The following is an 18,320-nucleotide window of genomic DNA, read 5'->3' on the forward strand; positions in this document are numbered from 1 at the left end:
TGCTCTCGCGAGACCCGGCGCGCCGGCACGCCCCCTCGGCGCGCGATAGCTTCTGCGCACGCGCGTCCCGTTCCCCGCCTCCCAGCACACGCAAACACCCACCCCCTCCCTCGCCCCCTCTGCTCGTGGCGCCGCGTGCACACGCAGGGAGGGGGCGCGAGGCGGGGTGGGCGGGGCCGTCGCGGCATGGAGGCGGTGCGCGGGGAGGGAACCCCTGGGCCCGGCTGGTACCGCTGGTACCGGCAGCTGGGTACCCTGAGAGGACGCGAGGGAGGTGGCCCAGAGAGGTGTCAGCGCCCGGCCGCGATCCTCTGGTGACTGATGGGATGACTGACAGACAGACTGACACCGAGTGACTGACAGACTGACTGACAGACTGACTGACTGACACTGACTGACTGACACTAACTGACTGACTGACAGGCAGACTGACACACTGACTGACACAATGACTGACACGGACTGACTGACGGACTGACTGACAGACAGACTGACTGACTCACTGACTGACAGACAGACAGCTCTGTGGAGGACAGGCCTCCCTGTGGGGTGAGCTGTTCCCCCCATCCCAGCTCCATTCCCCTCCAGCAGCCTGAGTGACCCCGAGCTGAGGAGCAGCGCTACAGAGGGCTGAGAGTGCTGTGGGGCATCCACTGGGGCTCTGCCATGTACAGGAAGGTCCCTGCTCCAGTGAAACATGCTCACCACAGGATCTCAGAATGGTTTACGTTGGAAGAGACCTCCAAGCTCATCCAGTCCAACCTTTGACGAACACCATAGTCTAACTGCTAAACCATGTATTTCCTTAAGGACCAGATCCAAACGCCTTTTAAATGCCTCCAGGGATGGTGCAGCTTCCATCCATTCCCTCTGCTCCTTTCACAGTTCACTCAGGAGCAGAGGCTGTTCCCCTCCTCGCCCCAGCCTCCCTCGAGGTGGTTGAAGAGAGCCATAAGGTCCCCTCTCACCTCCTCTTCTCCAGACCAAACACCCCCAGCTCTCTCAGCTCCTCACAGGATTTGTGCTCCAGGCCCTTCATGTTTTGTTGCCTTTCTCTGGACACCTTTCTCTGGACCTCCAGCACCTCCATGTCACTCCTATAGTGAGGTGCCCAGAACTGAACACAGGACTCACCAGAGCTGAGTGCAGAGGGATAATCACCTCCCTGTTCCTGATGGCCACAGTGTTCCTAACACAAGCCAGGATGCCATTGGCCTTCTTGGCCACCTCCACACACTGCTGACTCGTATTAAGTCGACTGCCAACCAATACCACCAGGTCCTCGTCCAGCTCACAGCTCTCTAACTATACTTCCCCAGGTCTGTAGCTCCCCATGGGGTTGTTATGACCCAGGTGCAGGACGTGGCATTTGGCCTTGTTAAATCTCCTACAGTTAACCTTGACCCATTGGTCCAACCTGTCTGGGTCTTGCTATAAGGCTTCCCTACTCTCCAGCAGATCCACACAGCCACCTCATTTGGTGTCATCTGCAAATTTACTGAGGGTACACTCAAAGGTAGAAGAAATTCTTCTACAGCTCCTGTCAGCTCTGATTAAACAAAATAGAAGCAGCCCCTGTTCCTGACTCCACACCTCTGAAGATGAGCTGCCAGTCTCAGTCTGTTCTCCTGTACCACTGGGCTCTGAGGACCAGGGACCAACAGATACTTTGGGACACCCCCCTCTTTCAGCTGGCACATCGGGTGGGACCTGCTCCATGTGAACTGGCACGGGGGAAAATCAAAAATCAGGTTTTTGTACTGAGCCACAAGTCCTGGAAGTGCCTGTGTGTGCATTACCACCAGAAGCCCATCACTGGGATGTCTTTGAGGCACTGTCCCAGGCTGTCCTTATGTTCAGATGTGTCTGGGTGCTGTAAACTAGCTAATCTTGAGATATCTTTACCTGAACCCCCAACTCTTCAAAAACAAATGTATATAGCCTATGAGTGTTTACGTCTTGCCATTAATTGGAAATGTGTAGTTTGTATTTGTAATACCTGCATTCATATTCATAGAGTAAGAAAATCAAATTATTTTGCTGGAAATGAGACAAACTGAAACTAAAAAGAAGTGATGCAGTAGTAAGATAAATCTTACCTGTCAAAACATGGCATTCACCTTCTTTCTAGCTCCCTCAAAAGCTCACCCCTTTGAAAAACAGTAAATACTGTTCCATAGTCCATATGCATTCGGCTTATTTTCAAATCTAAAGCCTCCTATTTGCAAGACACAATTAGTTTCCCACACACGAGGTTACCTGAGCCATGGGTGCACCAGGATACATCCCTCTACAATCCTGTTAACATTAAAGCAATCGTCTGCTGATGTGTTGTCAAGTGGATTGCCACAGGCTAACTAAAATACAATAATAATAAAATTGACTTGTATGTGAAGACAAGGTACAGCAATAAATAGTAGTGCAGGTGGGGGATTTGGGCTGCTGAGAGATCTCGCTTTGCGTGTCACAGGATAATGCCTTCTGAAGTCACCTCTGGAGGCCACCTGGCCTGGCACTCCACTTTGCTGTCACACCAGCACCATCCAGGGCTCTGTCTCTGCAGGGTGTCTGGGCTGGATCGCTGCAGCACCCAACACTAATTACAGCTGGTTCAGAAAGGCTGAGGCAGGTTCAGATTAATGGTTTGGGGTTTTGCTATTTCTCTTCCCGTCTTCCTACCAGCTCTTCCCCTTACATACAAAGTAACGCACCTGTGGCATTTGACAAGAGTATTTAAGCAAAAAGATAAAAACATAGCAATCTTTCCTTTGCATTCTGTAGTACAGGCATGGTTGGTGTGGGAGCTGAGCATCACCTGTGTGTACAGAAGTCGCACCCTGATGGAGGCTGAGTCAGAGGAGAGCAGAGCAATCACTTGAGCACCACGAGCTACCCTTCCCTTTCACTGCACTTGAAATTGCCCTAGGAAACAGGAGCAGTGTTTATTTAATTTTGTAACTTTTGGGTTGGTTCCTTTGGTATTATCTTTAAGAAGTAAATTACTTCTGAAGAGAAGCCTTTCACATAAGAAGAGTGGCAGCTTGGCAGAGCAGCACAGGAAAGATCTGCACAGGGATCCAGAGGCAGGGAAACCCAACATGTATAGTGGATGGTGTCATTGGCAGATTGGTCACACATCTCAGCCAAGAGGAGACCTACAGATGCAGGGAAGATATTGCTTCAATTTGGCTTGAAAATGGGAAGGAGTATCCAAATTTTAAATTAAGTTTTGGCATCATCTGAATAACAAGCAAACTGGAGCAGGAAGGTGAATTCTCCATGGTAATGGTGGATGAACTCTTTGCACACTCTTGCTGCAACTCTTTGCACACACAGCTGGGGTAATACCACCAGAGGTCCATGGCTACTGGTCCAAACCTGCTCACAGAGCAGACCCTGGGCACACAACTCGCGCAGAGCAGTGTAGTCACTGCACAGCCTTGTGCTACAGAGTCACTTTTAATTCAATTACAGTCTTCCATTACTGAGGAAATAAATGTGGGAGGAAACAAAGGACAGACACTGAGAAGCAAAACAGGGGTAGGAAGTAGGAGATATATGTTTACTGCATCTTGCTTGGCTCCATGAGGCTTTAGAAGGGCTGTCATACATCATGACATGTATTATTTCTGTCATGTACTAGGCTGAAAAGTCCATTACATTATCGATCATTTTACTCTGCTCAGCTCTACTCTGCGTAATACTCAGCATAGCTGAAAAAGCTTCCAAGCGATTTAGAAATAGCTGTACAGGGAGAATTGAGGAAGAAATCGGAGTCAAAACGGCTTCCCTTAATGGAATTCTCTTTTAGTAAGCTTTTACAAAACTTCGGAAATTGCATTTTAAAAGTGGTTAGAGCCACAGCACAATCACAGGCAATCGGGAGCTACAGACACAATAAAGATTTCCTATGCAATTTTAATTTATACGGTGACATAATGACAAAATCTCCAGCTGTGTTACTGTCTTACCTGCAGCTGGCTTCTCACTTCTGATCCTGCCATGTGTGGACACTACAACATATATCTGAAAATAGGTCCCTTAACAACAACACATCAAATCTGTACACTAAGTTTTCTTGCATGAAGCTGGGGTTCAGATGTGGCTCTACTCGTGTCCCAGTGGTGGCACTAGCCTGGATCTCAGCTAAGTGTTTGCAATTCTAAATGGAGACTTGGACCAGGTCACAGACCAGAATACATCCTAGGTCAGGACTCTGAGTGCCACAAGAGCTAGATGTTGGAGTACCTGACTTAGTGTGGCCATATTTTGGGAAGAATGGGAGGAAAGAAGACAGGGTGCACGAAGAATGCTCCTTCTGTTGAGTTCTGTGATGTGATGCAGGGATGAGCTGTCTCTGCTTGCCTGCCTTCATGCTGGCCAAGCATTAGAGCCATATCTTGAGAGAAAGAGGAGAAAACTCTGTACCAGATACAACTCAAGAAGAAATAGTCGCCTGAATATTTTCCCCAGCCCTTGCTGGACAGTCCATAACAACTGAGAATCTCTGGTCCTTAAAGAGGATGTCATCAGCAGATAAACTGAATTCTGCCAACTTCTGTAACTTGTGCATATGCATTGCTTTGCAGCAACATTTTAGATGTGGGATCCTGCCTGCACTCCCAGGTGCTGTTTCTTCCCGGGGAACCATGACTCCAGGGCATATCTTGCATACAGATTGTTTCTCCACCTGCACAGGTTTCTGGATTTTAATCCTGGAAAACAAATGGTCCTAAAATCAACATACTTTGAGCCCTGTTGGTCCCAAAGGTGAGACCATCTCCCAGTAGGAGCAGTACACATTTGGAACTGGTATGATATGGGCATGAAAAGCTGGCAAGGTTGCCTGCTGAGTTCCTGGGATGCCAGATGCCCTTGTCCCATGAGCTTGTCTACAACATGTCCCCCTGGAATATCATTTGCTGCTGTACACAGTTACTATACCTGCTGCCAGCCCATCTTCCTGTTTTGCTTATGTAGCAGGCAGTGCTTTAAGCTTTGGAAACTTTGGCCTAGCTGAACTAGTGCTTTGCCCTTGAAGCAAAAGCATTTAACAACTTCAAGTAAGAAGAATGTAGGCAACAGACATAACAAGACCTTGGCAAAAGAATAGACTAACTCATATTTTGCTGATTAGGAAGATTACATTAACCAATTAGAGAAGGCTCCGCTTCTCATGGACAGCTTGTTATAACCTCTAGGCTTTGGATTTCTGGCATGTGAACAACTTGTAATGGCTGGTTATAAAATAACAGGAGCTATGCCTGTACTCATGGACAAGTGTAAATGACAAGTATAAAACCAGAGATGTTTCACAGAATAAACACTGATGCTCAGAAGGATCCCTGGGTGTCAGTCACTCACTGTTGCAGCATGATTATTTAACCTAAAGAACTCCATCCCAAGGTGATGCTCTGCATCACTGAGCTCTGCTGACCACCTCAAGTGACCAAGGCCAGCTGGAGGTGGAAAAGAATACATGGTACTCCATATGGAATTCCAGACTAGTTTGGGTTGGAAGGGACCTTGAGGACCATCTAGTTATATGGTATGAAAAGAACACCTCCTGCCAGAGAAGGTTGCTCAATGTCCTGTCCAGTCTGGGCTGGAACATTTTGTCCTGGTTTGGGCCAGGATAAAGGTGATTTTCTATCTTGTACTTTTGCTTTTAGTTAAGTCTCTTGTAAGTAGTTGGGCTTGCTGAAATTAACAGCAAGTTTCTCAGACAGTGTCTGCTTCTAGGACTGATAACACTTGATGTTTATAGTTACTGCTAGAGACTGGTATGCAGAGCCAAGGACACTGCTCAGCTTTGAGGAACATTTTACTCTCCAGAAGGAATAAAGAGGTCCCACCTGCAACCCTCCTTTGGGGAGGAATGGACAAGATAGATGCCAGAAATTACCAAACAGAGTATTCCATCCCATATACATCATACTCAGTATAAATTTGAGGGATCACGAGGGCCAAGCCGTCCTTCCAGCTTCCTGCCTTTTCCTGCTTCCCTTTCTTCACCAGTTCTCTGGTTCCTTCAGCATCCTGGGAGGATTCCGTCCGTTCGTCTGCCTGTGGTCCTGATCCATTCCAGCCTGAATCTGTGTGTTCCTGCCTCCAGTTCCTGACTGCTGCTGGCCCCAGGAGTCCAGCCTGGACTTTCCCAGGGCTGCCCTGCCGCCTTGGTGGTGACGTGAGGGTTATTGGGGGGGGGGGGTTAGGAGAGGGGTACGTGGTATCAATTTTCCTGTATATTTGTATATATTTAGTAATTTTTCCTATTTATCATTACTGTTTCATTAAAGTTGTGTAGTTTAGTTTCCAACCCATAAGTCTCTCCCTTATTCTCTCTCTTTTCTTTATCAGGGAGGAGAGAGAGATTAATAGAGAGCGTCTGTTACTCAGACGGGCCAGTGTTAAATGCCGGGCCAGTGTTAAACCGTGACACACTTGCAGGGATCACATAAGAGCCTGTCCTGGTGGCCACTTTGATATGTACTTCTTCTTTAATCCAGGCTTTAAAATAGCCCCTGCCTGGCTCCTGCAGGCTCTAGGAAGGGCCCAGCTGAGGCCCCAGGCTGGGGCTGCAGCACACATCCAGTTCCTGATTTTCCTCCATCAGTTGTATTCCTTCACTGCCAGGCTCTCAGGTGCAGGTCCATCAGATCATAGAATCATAGAATCATAGAATTGGCTGGGTTGGAAGGGACCTCAGAGATCATCGAGTCCAACCCTTTTACCACTGTTGCGGTTGCTAGACCATGGCACTGAGTGCCACATCCAGTCTCTTTTTAAATATCTCCAGGGACGGAGAATCCACTACTTCCCTGGGCAGCCCATTCCAATGTCTGATCACTCTCTCCGTAAAGAAATTCTTTCTAATATCTAACCTAAATTTCCCCTGGCACAACTTAAGACCATGCCCTCTTGTCTTGTTGAAAGTCGTCTGGCAAAAGAGACCAACGTCCACCCGGTTACAACCTCCTTTCAGGTAGTTGTAGACAGCGACGAGGTCTCCCCTGAGCCTCTTCTCCAGGCTGAACAGCCCCAGCTCTCTCAGCCTCTCCTCATAGGGTCTGTGCTCGAGTCCCTTCACCAGCCTGGTTGCCCTCCTTTGGACCTGCTCCAAGACCTCGATATCCTTCCTGAACTGAGGGGCCCAGAACTGGACACAGTACTTGAGGTGTGGCCTCACCAGGGCTGAGTATAGGGGCAGAATCACTTCCTTGGACCTGCTGGATGGTTGGGCAGCATGTAAGGAGGGCTCAGTCAGCCATCGTCCAGGGCAGATGCTCCGAGTTCAAGAGTGAACTTCTCTCTCCCCAGAGCTGTCTGATCTCATTTCAAGGCCGGCAGCACCATCTAGTGACCCCAGAGCCATCTCTCACAGGCCACATGCTCCCCCAGTGAGGTCTGGCCCCAGCTACGCCTTTCCTGCTGGAAGAACCCTTACTGGGTTCTTACTCCACCCTTACTCCAACCCTTACTCCACTCAGACAGAGTGGAGTCTGAGGGGACTCAGCCACAGTCAGGGATTTTTAGCATTGCAGCAGCATTCCAGTGTGGTTTAAAGGACTTCTGAACACAAAACATCCACAGTTCACCTTATATGCTTACTTATAGAGATGTTTATATGCTTGTAGGCTTCTGGAGGCTGTTGGACAAAGATATTTACAGCACAAATGGACATTTATCACATTTTCAAGCTACAGGTCTGAAAATTTTATAGATGAAGCAGTGGACTCTGGTCTGACCTCTGATCACAAATGTGACCAGAGATGTAGCACACAGCTCGATGATCTGTCTGAAGCACTGCAAAGGTCAAAAAATCAAATTGAATGTTAGGAATTTACTGGGAGAGAAATAGAAAATAGAATTAGGTCAGTGTATGAGTGCAGGGTACAGCCACATCTTCACCACTATAAGAGGCAATAGTCCTGTTGTGAAAAAACAAAATAAAGGACTATTTAGTAACAAGTAGCATGGAGAATGAGAAACAACCATCTGCTGTCCCTACTAGTAAAAGAAACAGGGGACATAAAATGAAACTTGTAGGTGGCAGATTAAATATAAATTTTAAAAATAAAAATTAGAAAAAAATTAAAAATTTTAAAAATTAAAAAAGAAAAAAGAAAAAAAGGAAAGAGAAAGAAAGGAGAAGGCAGATCCTCACCGAACAGGTGGCAGAGCTCTGGATGTCACAGCCACGGGATGATGGGGACACCAGACCTGTACGTGCAAACACTGTTTGGGACGATATTCTGGTGACAATATCACTGTAGCTGTAACCTGCTGTCATTCATTTCTTCACAAAGTTTTACAAGCACCTGGATTTGTTAGAGGGAAGACAGAGGGCGATGCATTGGGCATATCTGTACACCAGAGGGCACTCCGAAATTACATATGTTGAGGGAAAATTTATTAAATTATTGGGCTAGAAAAAGATCAGGAATAGCAGGAGGAGTGGAGCTTGCACCTGTGAACAAAGAACGCTTAACCTTTCTGCCACAATGTAAGGGTGACTTGAATATTTTAAAGTCTCTATTAGAGAAAGAGCAGATTTTGGTAACAAAACATTTTTGAAGCCTTCAAGTCAGCCCTTAACAGTGTTTATGGTGTGGTTTCCTTTGCCTTTCATTTTTGAGGCTGTCACTTAGCAGCAACTTTGCTGGAATCAGACCCAAGTCATCAACATTACATCTGCTTTTCCGGGCATCTTGACCTGTTATGGACAACTCTGCCTTCCTGCAAAAAAACAAACAAACAAAAAAAAAATCCAACAAACTGCACTGTACCATCACCTTTCCCGAATCAGCCAGGGAGCACCAGGAAATTGCTTCAGGTAAAATCCCTGTGCTCTCTAAGCAGGTCTGAATGAATAACACCTGGGACTGTGGGGCCTGTGGCAGCTGGACCTGCCCTGGCCATCCTGCTTCTGGAAGGCAGCAGCAGACACCCAGAGCACCAGATCAGCTTTCTCCAGCCCTGGAAACACTCCCCTGGGACACAGGACATTGCCACCCTGGGCTCTGTGTGCAGGTGTCTCCTCTGTCACTGTCAGGACAGCATCTGTCACCAGCGTTAGTGTTGGTGATGATTTCCTGCTTGTGCTGTAACAACTTGACTGTGTCACAGCAAACCCAAAAAGGATGAAATCTGCAGGCAAGTGGAGGACTGCCCGGTGGGTTCAGGCAAGCCCTGGAGCAGGTCAAATCCCGCAGGTTTCCTGAGGAAGGGAATCCTGGAAATGGAGGGATCTCTGTAAATCAGTCCAAGGATCCCAGCTCAATAACAGGGAGACAGATAATAGCATTTGAACACTATCTTCTCCAATTCAATTGCATTGATTTATTGCCTGTCCAATGAAGCCATCAAGTTTACAAAATGGTTAATCTGATATTTCTTTTTTTTCCTGCTGTCTTGGCAGGAGAGTGAAGTTGCAAACACAGACCCAGGCAGGGGCAGTGGGGTGGGGGGGTGGTGGTGGTGTGAATATTTACCTTTTTTCACAGCTGATGCTGCAGCATGTCTGTATGTCTACCCTGTTTTAGCATGGGGCAGAGGAAGGACACACGGTCATCCCACTTCAGGCTCCCACTGTGCAGTTGCTCCACTTGCACAAACCTCACTGGTGTCACTGGGAGCATCAGCAAAGCCTGTGAGACCCCAGACCCACCTGGGGGCTTCTGGGCTCCCTCCTCCTGTCCAGACAGGGGGGGTAAGTGAGGGGAACAATATTCCAGCCCGTACAAGCAGACCCAAAACATGCAGGAGATTTCTGTTGTTTGAAACAAGCCACTTCAAAATGGAGGGTGGCACATCAGGCTGGGGTTAGCACATCCGCGGTGCTGGACAGCTGGGAGAGAAGGAAAATAATTTATTTTTTTAAGAGTTTTTCTTTCAAAATGTACATTTGCAATTAAAGGCTAAGTATGCTGTATATTTTATTGATGATGTGGGATAGTGAAGTATTTTAAAGCTCTCTTTTGTTTTGATCATAATTTTTTTGGAGGAGGAGGACAGGAAGGGATTGAAATGGAAAGCTTAACACATAATTTCAAAAATTTGGCTTATATTTTAGGTTCTGGTAACATGCAATTACAGGCACTTAGAAAGAATTCCCTTTTTTGTACTATGCCCTAGAGCATAAAATTAAGAGGCCAATTCAGGCTTTGTACTGCTTTCAGAGGCAGTTTGCTGCTGCATAGATCAACATGGAGACTGACTGTCGCCTTTCTATTGAATTAGGTCTATATTTTTGACAAGTATGGCAGCAATATCATCACTTTAATCACCAACAATCCATTGTGTCTCTTTATGCTAATAAATAAAACATTCTGTGTTAAATATTTCCCAGTAAGCTCTTGAAGACCTGCAATCACCACTCCTTCTGTATGTTCCCAAGTAAAATAATATAATGGTAATAAAATCAAATGATGTCTAGGAGTTTTATAGACAACTAATAGCAGTTATTGCAAAGTGCACATCAGATACCAGTTGAAGGTTACATTTCTCTTTAATATAATATAGCATGCATATTTCACTAACTGCCTCTATATATCAAATGAATTAAACAATATGATGATATAGGTCAAAAATGGAGTTCTTTAGGCCTTAAGGTGAAAGAGTTTTACAGGAGCTGTGTGTAAAGAGTGGGAGCCTCTGCAGTGCTGGATGCAAATCACAGCAAAGTGATCTTAGTTCCAGAGAAATTGCCAGAGAAACCTCCTGCCCTTCCCAGCCAGCTTATGTCCTCCTGAGGGCAGGGCCAGCCACACGCTGGGGCTTTGCTCGAGGGGCTGACAGTGGCAAGAGTCTTGCAAGTCATCACAGAATGGCCAGGAAGGACCCCCAGCCCATCACCCTGGCTTCTGTTCTGCAGGAACACTCCAGTCCAAGACTCACTCCTGGAAACCTCATCACAAAGTTGAGATGTAGGCCTTAAAAGAAATTAATCCAGATCAACAGCGAGCAAAAGAAAGCACCCAAGCATCCTGCCCCATGGGACCCTGCCAGCAGCCCAGCCAGGACTCAGGGCTGTGCTCCAGCAACATCCCCTGGCTACCAGGGACACAGGGTGTACCCCAAGGGCTCCATGGTCTGCATTACCCTACTGACACACTGCCCCTTGCTGCCAGGCCATCCTGGGGCTCTGGGGGCCCTGCAGCCCCTTTGCTGCTGGAGCAGCTCCCATGTCATAGCGTGGGACTCCTGGTACAGCTCTGAGAATAAACCTTGTCTTCATTCTCCCTGATTTCCCTGGCTTCATTCCCACACTTTCCTATGAAGTCCAGGAGCCTTGGAGTCACACTAAAGCAACCTTCCCTGAACCTCAGATCAGTTTGTTGAGAGATTAATTTTTTTTCCCATCCCCATTATTGATATACCTAATATATTTGAAGGGCTCTGCCTCACTCAACATGAATTTTAAACCATTTCTCTAATCCCTTCGACAATACCCATCCCCAAACCTTTTTTTTCTGTCTTAATTAGATATTCCATCCCTTTGGTTTAAAATAGTATTTAATTTCACTTAATGATTTCAACAAAAAATATTAGGATTCCCCAAACAGACATGTTCCCTCTGAATTCTCTCATTCTTTTTTTCAAAGGCTTCAGTTTCATCTTTTTGTTGCTTTGTCAAAACACAGCTAATTGACTGTCCTAAACGTACAATTTTAGTAATTTCTCTCAATGAAGCATCGCCGCCTCCTCTATTAACACTGCCTAATTGGACTTTGAATCCCCAGCCAGTGAATTCACCCATGCTACAGGCCCAGATCACTGCAACAGTAAATATCAGCATCCCAGTTAAATGCAGGCTGGCTCACATTCCCCCAAAATTGGCTTTCTGCTCCTCAGAGTCCAATCTGATGTAATATTACATTAAACTTTTTTTTCTTTTTTCTTTTTTTTTTCTTTTTTTTTTTTTTGTCTCGGGGAACTGGGGGAAGGGAGGAGAAGCTGCAGCTCAGATCTGCATTTCATCTCCTCAGTAAAAGCGCCCTCGCTCCCCAGCGCCGGCGAGGAGGGAGCTCTGCTGCCTGGCAGAGCCTGGAGGGAGCTTTTCCAACCTCCCTGCCATCATTTCCAAGTTTGTTTCCAGCAGCTACAACTCCAGAGAGCACACCAGGCAAGGAGATGGTCCCCGTGGGGCTCCAGAGTGGCAACCAGTGCCCCATCCCTGGCACATCACCTGGAGACAGATCCCTGGACAACTCTGCTGAGGGCAGTGGAAAACATTTCCCATTTTCTTCCCCCTCATTCTGCAAAATGCATGCTCCGTGGCACATGGTTTTCAACCTCTGAAGATCCTGGTGTGTTCCAGGGGGGCCTGGGAAGGTTGAATCCATCACCCCAGTGTCAATGCAGCATCTCCTTATCTTACAGCATCTGCTATTAAAACACAAATGTCAGGCCAAGCTACAAGTAGAAAAAAGAAGCAGAACTCCTCCTTGATGCCTGTAATAGGCACCAAAGGCATATAATTGCATAAATGCTAATTGTTATTACCAGTGCAGGTGATGCCAGCATCACCCAGAGATGCTTCTCACTGCCCTGCGGGAGTTGTTAGGGCACCAAATCCCCCCAGGACCAGGGGCATTTCCTTGGGCAGAGACCAAACCCTGATCCCACTGACCCTGCTCAGGCCATGCCACCAAGTCTGCAAGGGGCAAAATTACGGGCAAGATGAAGTCCAAGATGAAAGCAGGGGGCATATTTAGGAGAGAGGGGCTTCTGCAGCCCCAGTGCTGGACAAAGCACTCACCACACCACAGCTTTCAGCTCCCGCAGAGAAACCCTCCAGGGCCTAATGCAGCCACTTGACCTCTTGCTACCTCCATTCTCCCAGCTGCAAAAGAGGGAATTAACACTCCTGACAGCCAGGCAGGCAAGGCAGTGGTGGGTTTGGCAGGGCTGCCCCTGCCCCACTCACAGCTTCAAGGGGGGCTGCAACCCTGCAGCATAAAAGCAGTTACATGCATACTCGTCATGCAGGGTTTGGAGAGCAATTTAAGATACAAAACACTTTTTTTTTTTTCCCTTTGCTGCAGCATGCCTTTGCCCTCAGTAGGGATCAGCCACAACCTGAGTCTGTATTTCTGAAATACTCTGGATTTTCCATTGCTGATGCTCAGGCAGCTCCCCGATCCACACTTCTCAAGTTTGAAGTCCTTACAAATCCTACCAAGAAAACCTATTTCTACTCCATACTTACACAACCCACTCACAAACTGACAGCCAGCTGAGCCCTTGCTCCTCCAAAGCCATTCACAGGGCAGCTTCTCCTTGCCAAAAGTCCAGGGGGGAGGCAGACAGCTCTGGGGGGTGGGAGGGTGGTGTTTTAACACTGATCCAGATTATTTGGTGCTGAGGAGGGGGGCTGTGGAGCACAGCACAGGGCACTCCAGTCCCTGTGCCCACCCAGCCCAGCCAGGAGGACCCATCTTAAAAGATGTTGCTATCAGCTCTTCCCTTATTGCAGGCAAGTGCTCCAGCGATAAATGTTTTCTTGTAAACATGCCATAGATGGAGGTAGGAGCCAACAAAATGGAGATGCCAGAAGCTTTTTGTCTTCTTGATTTAGTTTCTTATTAGAACATGCTACTGGGAAGGAAAAGATATCATTGATAAGACTGACATTACAGTCAGCCAGTAAAATGAAAACCCCAAGGTCTGGCCTGGCCCTTTGCTTGTCAGGCAGGGATACAGATTCTCTGCCGAACTGACATTTTAAGGTACTCATAAATGGTAGGGATAAAACTTTCAAAATAAAAAATAAAGGATTTTTTCTGCCTTCAGTTTTAGCAGAACAGTTGCAGATGCTTTACAGGGCCTGAATCTCCATCTCAGCACCCAACCTCCTGCCCCTGCGGAGGACCCAGACCCAGGGAGGTGCCAGCAGCCCTGGGCTCAGGGCTGGAAGCATCTTGTGTTTCCATATCCTTCCAAACAGCTTTGGTCTAATGACCAAAAGCAAGCCTCAAAGCTCCCTGGGGAACTTGTAGTTGCATCCAGAGCTTGAAAGTGCATGAGCAAAGGGTTCTTATAGACAAAACCACTTCCAGTGCCTGTTCCTCTTGATGTTTGCAGGCTCACGAAGCTAGAGCAGGAGGTATCACAGCCTGAGATCAGAGGTGTTGGGAGTTTTGTTCCTGGCCAAATCTCCAGTTACTTCTCCAAGGTCAAATAAGTGCTCTGACACTCTGACTGACCTGATTCTTCTCTTTCATTTGTCCACAGAGAAAACCTCCTGTGCAGAAAGCACATTTTTGCACAACAGGGTGAACAGTCCATCCTGTGTCTGGGTCCTTTATTTCAGGGCACAAAGTACCAAGCTTTGAAATCCATCCTTGTAGTGAAATGAGGCAACCAGGTACCCCTAATTGCCAGGTAGTGGGCATGAGCTTGTGTTAAGCCCACCTGTGCCTGATTAGGGCGGGCCCCCACTGCGCATGAGCAGGATTAGGGGGCCAATAAAAGGTGAGGCTCAAACTCACAGGCTCAGCTCAGTCCTGAGCAAGCCACAGGGAGGTTAGCTGCTCTAGGGGATAGCAATAGCACTGATCTATGCTAGTCAGCCCTGGGGGCAATAGACTCAGAGCACTGTTTGTGAGTTTCTGCTGGAACACCTGGTTGCCTCATTTCACTGCACATCCTGGTGTGGATGAGCACCTTGTGCCCTGAACAGAAGCTCCAACCTTGCATCCTGCACTTTGCTGTCATTTGGACCCTCTCGAGATTCCCCTGCAGCAGGTGCCTCAGCAGCTCTGTGTACAGCGGAGTCCAGGATGAGCCCAGGGGGCTGCATCTGCTTCATCTCCTAAAAGTTATGGGGGGGATCCTATATGTGCCCTGCTCACATGTGGATCTCACTGAGCACTGCTCCTTGTGCTTGCACGTTTTAAGGAGGTGTTTATCTTCTAAACAAGTTCTTACAACAGATCTTATGAGAGATTGTTTCAACAAGATGTACCAATCTTCTAGAAAGCACTGAAAAGAACCTGACAAACAAGCCCTTCTCCATCTTCAACTTATAAGCACGAGGGAGGTGATGGGACTTAACCCCACCTCTGATTTTGCAGCATCAGCCCCCTGGCCACACGCTGGCAGCGAAGCAGCAGCAGCAGTAGCGAACCAGCTCACGAGAGGGCTCGCTTAATAAATTCTGATTAATAGAGAACAAGTTCCTCCTCTCCCTGCCCCTTTTCGCAGCCTGGCGAAAAGCAGCCACCCCAGCCCGGCTCCACACGTGTGTACCACCTGAGTCCTCCACCACTGCTCCAGGTCATTAACAAAACATAAACCAGCGGTCACATCTTAACGGGAAAAGTTAAATCTCTTTATGTAGTTAAATAAAGATACCTCGTGCAGTCATTAAGAAGTGATTAGCTTATCTAAGAAATAACAGCCCTAGCGCTGTCAGGCTGGCACACAAACACTAAAAAGAGCAGGGATCAGATATCACATTAGGTTAATTAGAAAGAGAAGGAAAGACAAGCAGAAGCATAAAATAGCCATGTGGACAGTATTTTCTGGATTTTTTTTTTTCTTTGCACGGAAAAGGGCTAAACACATTCTGCAAAAGAGAAATTCGGGTAGTAAAAAAAAAATAAATTCCTCTTCCAGTTTTATTCCTTTACTTCTGGAAACAAGAGGGCCCTTTTTTTTTGAGATTTTTGAGATTTATTGTAGATCCTGATGTGTCCACCAGAATCCCTGTGCCCAGCCCTGAAGTCTAGAGGTTATTACTTTTCATCAGCAAGCAGCTAAACATCCTTTCTGCTGTTCCTACCCTATTTACACTCCTAGACCTGTGCCTGAATGACTGGTAAAGCCAGAAATATCTGGTCAGTGTGGGGGGGTGAAGGGAGGTGGGTTTCCATTTTTAACATTTGCATCCTTTTGAAAGGTTTTATTTGCCAAAATCTAATATTAATAATAATGACAGATCCTATTTTCCTTGAAGTAATGCCAATTTTAATGTATTTTTTTAAACATAACTATAGTATTATTGAGGAACAAATAGTAAGTGATGGATACTTTAATGTAATATGAGTCAATATGTATTTATATGTACTTTATGTCTTGATCGATATTGCTACATTAGCAAGAATAAATATGGTGTTTCCTTTTCTGGACTTGGAAAGGACAAATAAAGAAAGTCACATTATGAAGTTCAGGAATTAATAAAATGTCTGCATTTTGCAGACAATTCAGTAACTCTGAGATATGTTTGTCTGGCTAAAGATGCTCAGAACAAGTCTCAAATTGGACCAGTGTCCTTCAGTGTCACCCAGCACGCCTTCTGCCCCTGCCACAACACCCAAGCAGTCATTCACTCAAAAACCTCCTTCCAGCATCAAAAGATTTGTATTTAAGATGGATGGTTCACTGCCTTCCCTCACCAGCACCAACCTGACCAGTAGTGATCAGCCCAGCTCCACCAGAACTCATCCATCTTCACTTCTGGTCAGCCACAGGCTCAGCCTTGGGCAGAGACCATCCCTGTACCACAGGGCCTTAGCTGCAAGGTGAACCTGAGATATTTGTCACCTGAGATACCAGCTGATATGCTCCTATAGAAGAATGAACCTCTGGAAATTCAGCTACTGTTTACTACTTCTGCCTTTGGCTGAAGACAAGCTGGTTCTGCCCCCATCCTCCACCACTGGCTTTCTGGGCTCAAAACATGGACTTTCTTCCTAGACCTCGGCTAAAACGTAGTGCCAGAAATGCTGAAGTTCCTGCTAGACCCACCTTGGGCTAGCTGTGGTTTGCTTCTTCCAGGCAGGAGCTGCCTGCTCCCACCCCAGTGGCACCAAGTGAATGAGGTGCATCCCCCTCCACCATGGGAGGCTTCTCCATCCCTTCCCAGCACACCAGGGTGACCCCCTTGGGCTATCCTCTTGCCATGCAGGGTTTAACCTGGATTCTGAAGGGTTAGAGCCTGACCTTACAGATTACAGAGCCAAGACTGGTGTAAGGATAGGAGCAGGAAAAAAAAATAATCTCTCTCTTCCATTTGAAGAGTTTGGCAGGATTTGTTTATTTTTAACAAATCATCACTGCCAAATTTCAGATGTTTTCCTGCTGTGATTGTTAGAACTCTTAACTGGGTCATAAATCTTTTATTAACATTTGATATTATACTAATTAAAACTGCTCCACATATGTTTTATTAATTTCTCCAGCACTTCTTGAAAGGGTGACGTTTTTAGCTGGCTTAGCAGAATGCACCATAGTAAATAAGGAGAAACTCATTTCCAGGCAATTAGGCTTGCAGAAAAATAAGTTTCTTAATGGAGGGCATGATCATTACAAATTTTACCTAAATAAACAGGGTTTCTTAATGGTAACTCTTCAAGATAAGTAAACAGATTGGTGTGGTAATGTCCTAAGCAATACTTAAATGTAACTGTTTAATAAATTGGTAAATTACTCATTTCATCTTAGAACAAAATGGTAATACTGTAGTAATAACCTAGCATATATTCTGTAAATATGAAGCATTATCACTTTAGCTCTGAAGAAATCACCACAGTGATATGTCAGCATTGATCTAAAACTGCAGCATTTTATCTCAAGTTTATTACCCATTTTTGAGAATCGCTGAGATTTTCAGAGCATAATGGCAATAAAAGAAGAATTTAAAAAGCGCTTAAATGTGCATAAGTTAATCAGAGGTATCCTCGGGGGGAAAAGGAAATTTGGTAAAACATGAATTATAAGCATCATTTAAACTTACTTTGGACACTAGAGATAATAAATGGCACCATAATTTAGAAATAGCTTTTAACATCAATGACTGTAAGTAGCACTTTACTGTTCATAAGAATTGCAAAGCAATGGTGCTGAGGCCAATTTTATTAGCCATTTTTTCTTTATAAAAGCAATCCAACCATTTCCAAACTGAGCAGACAGGAACAAGAGTTCCGTGTTAATATGCAAAATGCATTTGGGTTTTGGTTTTTGGTGTTGGTTTTTTTTTGTTTGCTTGTTGGTTGGTTTTGTTTTGGGGATTTTTGTTTGTTTATTTTTGTTTGGTTAGGTTTTGTTTTTGTTTGTTTGTTTGTTTTTGCTTTTTGTTGTGGGGTTTGGTTTGGTTTTTGGTTTTTTTTTTCGTGTTGTGCTTGGTTTTGGTTTTGGTTTTAATAGCCAGCAATAAATTTGCCAAAAGATATAGTCTGGAGACAACTAAATGATCACTGAAGAAGAATAAAGCTTTGTCAGAGGTTACATGTTGGGGAAGAGGGGATAAAAGGAGGAAAAGCAGGCAGAGAAAATCGTTCGTACATCCCTATTTCCTGGGGAATGCGGCAGCA

Source organism: Calypte anna, chromosome 13, assembly GCF_003957555.1.
Source record: "Calypte anna isolate BGI_N300 chromosome 13, bCalAnn1_v1.p, whole genome shotgun sequence".
Lineage (NCBI taxonomy): Eukaryota > Metazoa > Chordata > Aves > Apodiformes > Trochilidae > Calypte > Calypte anna.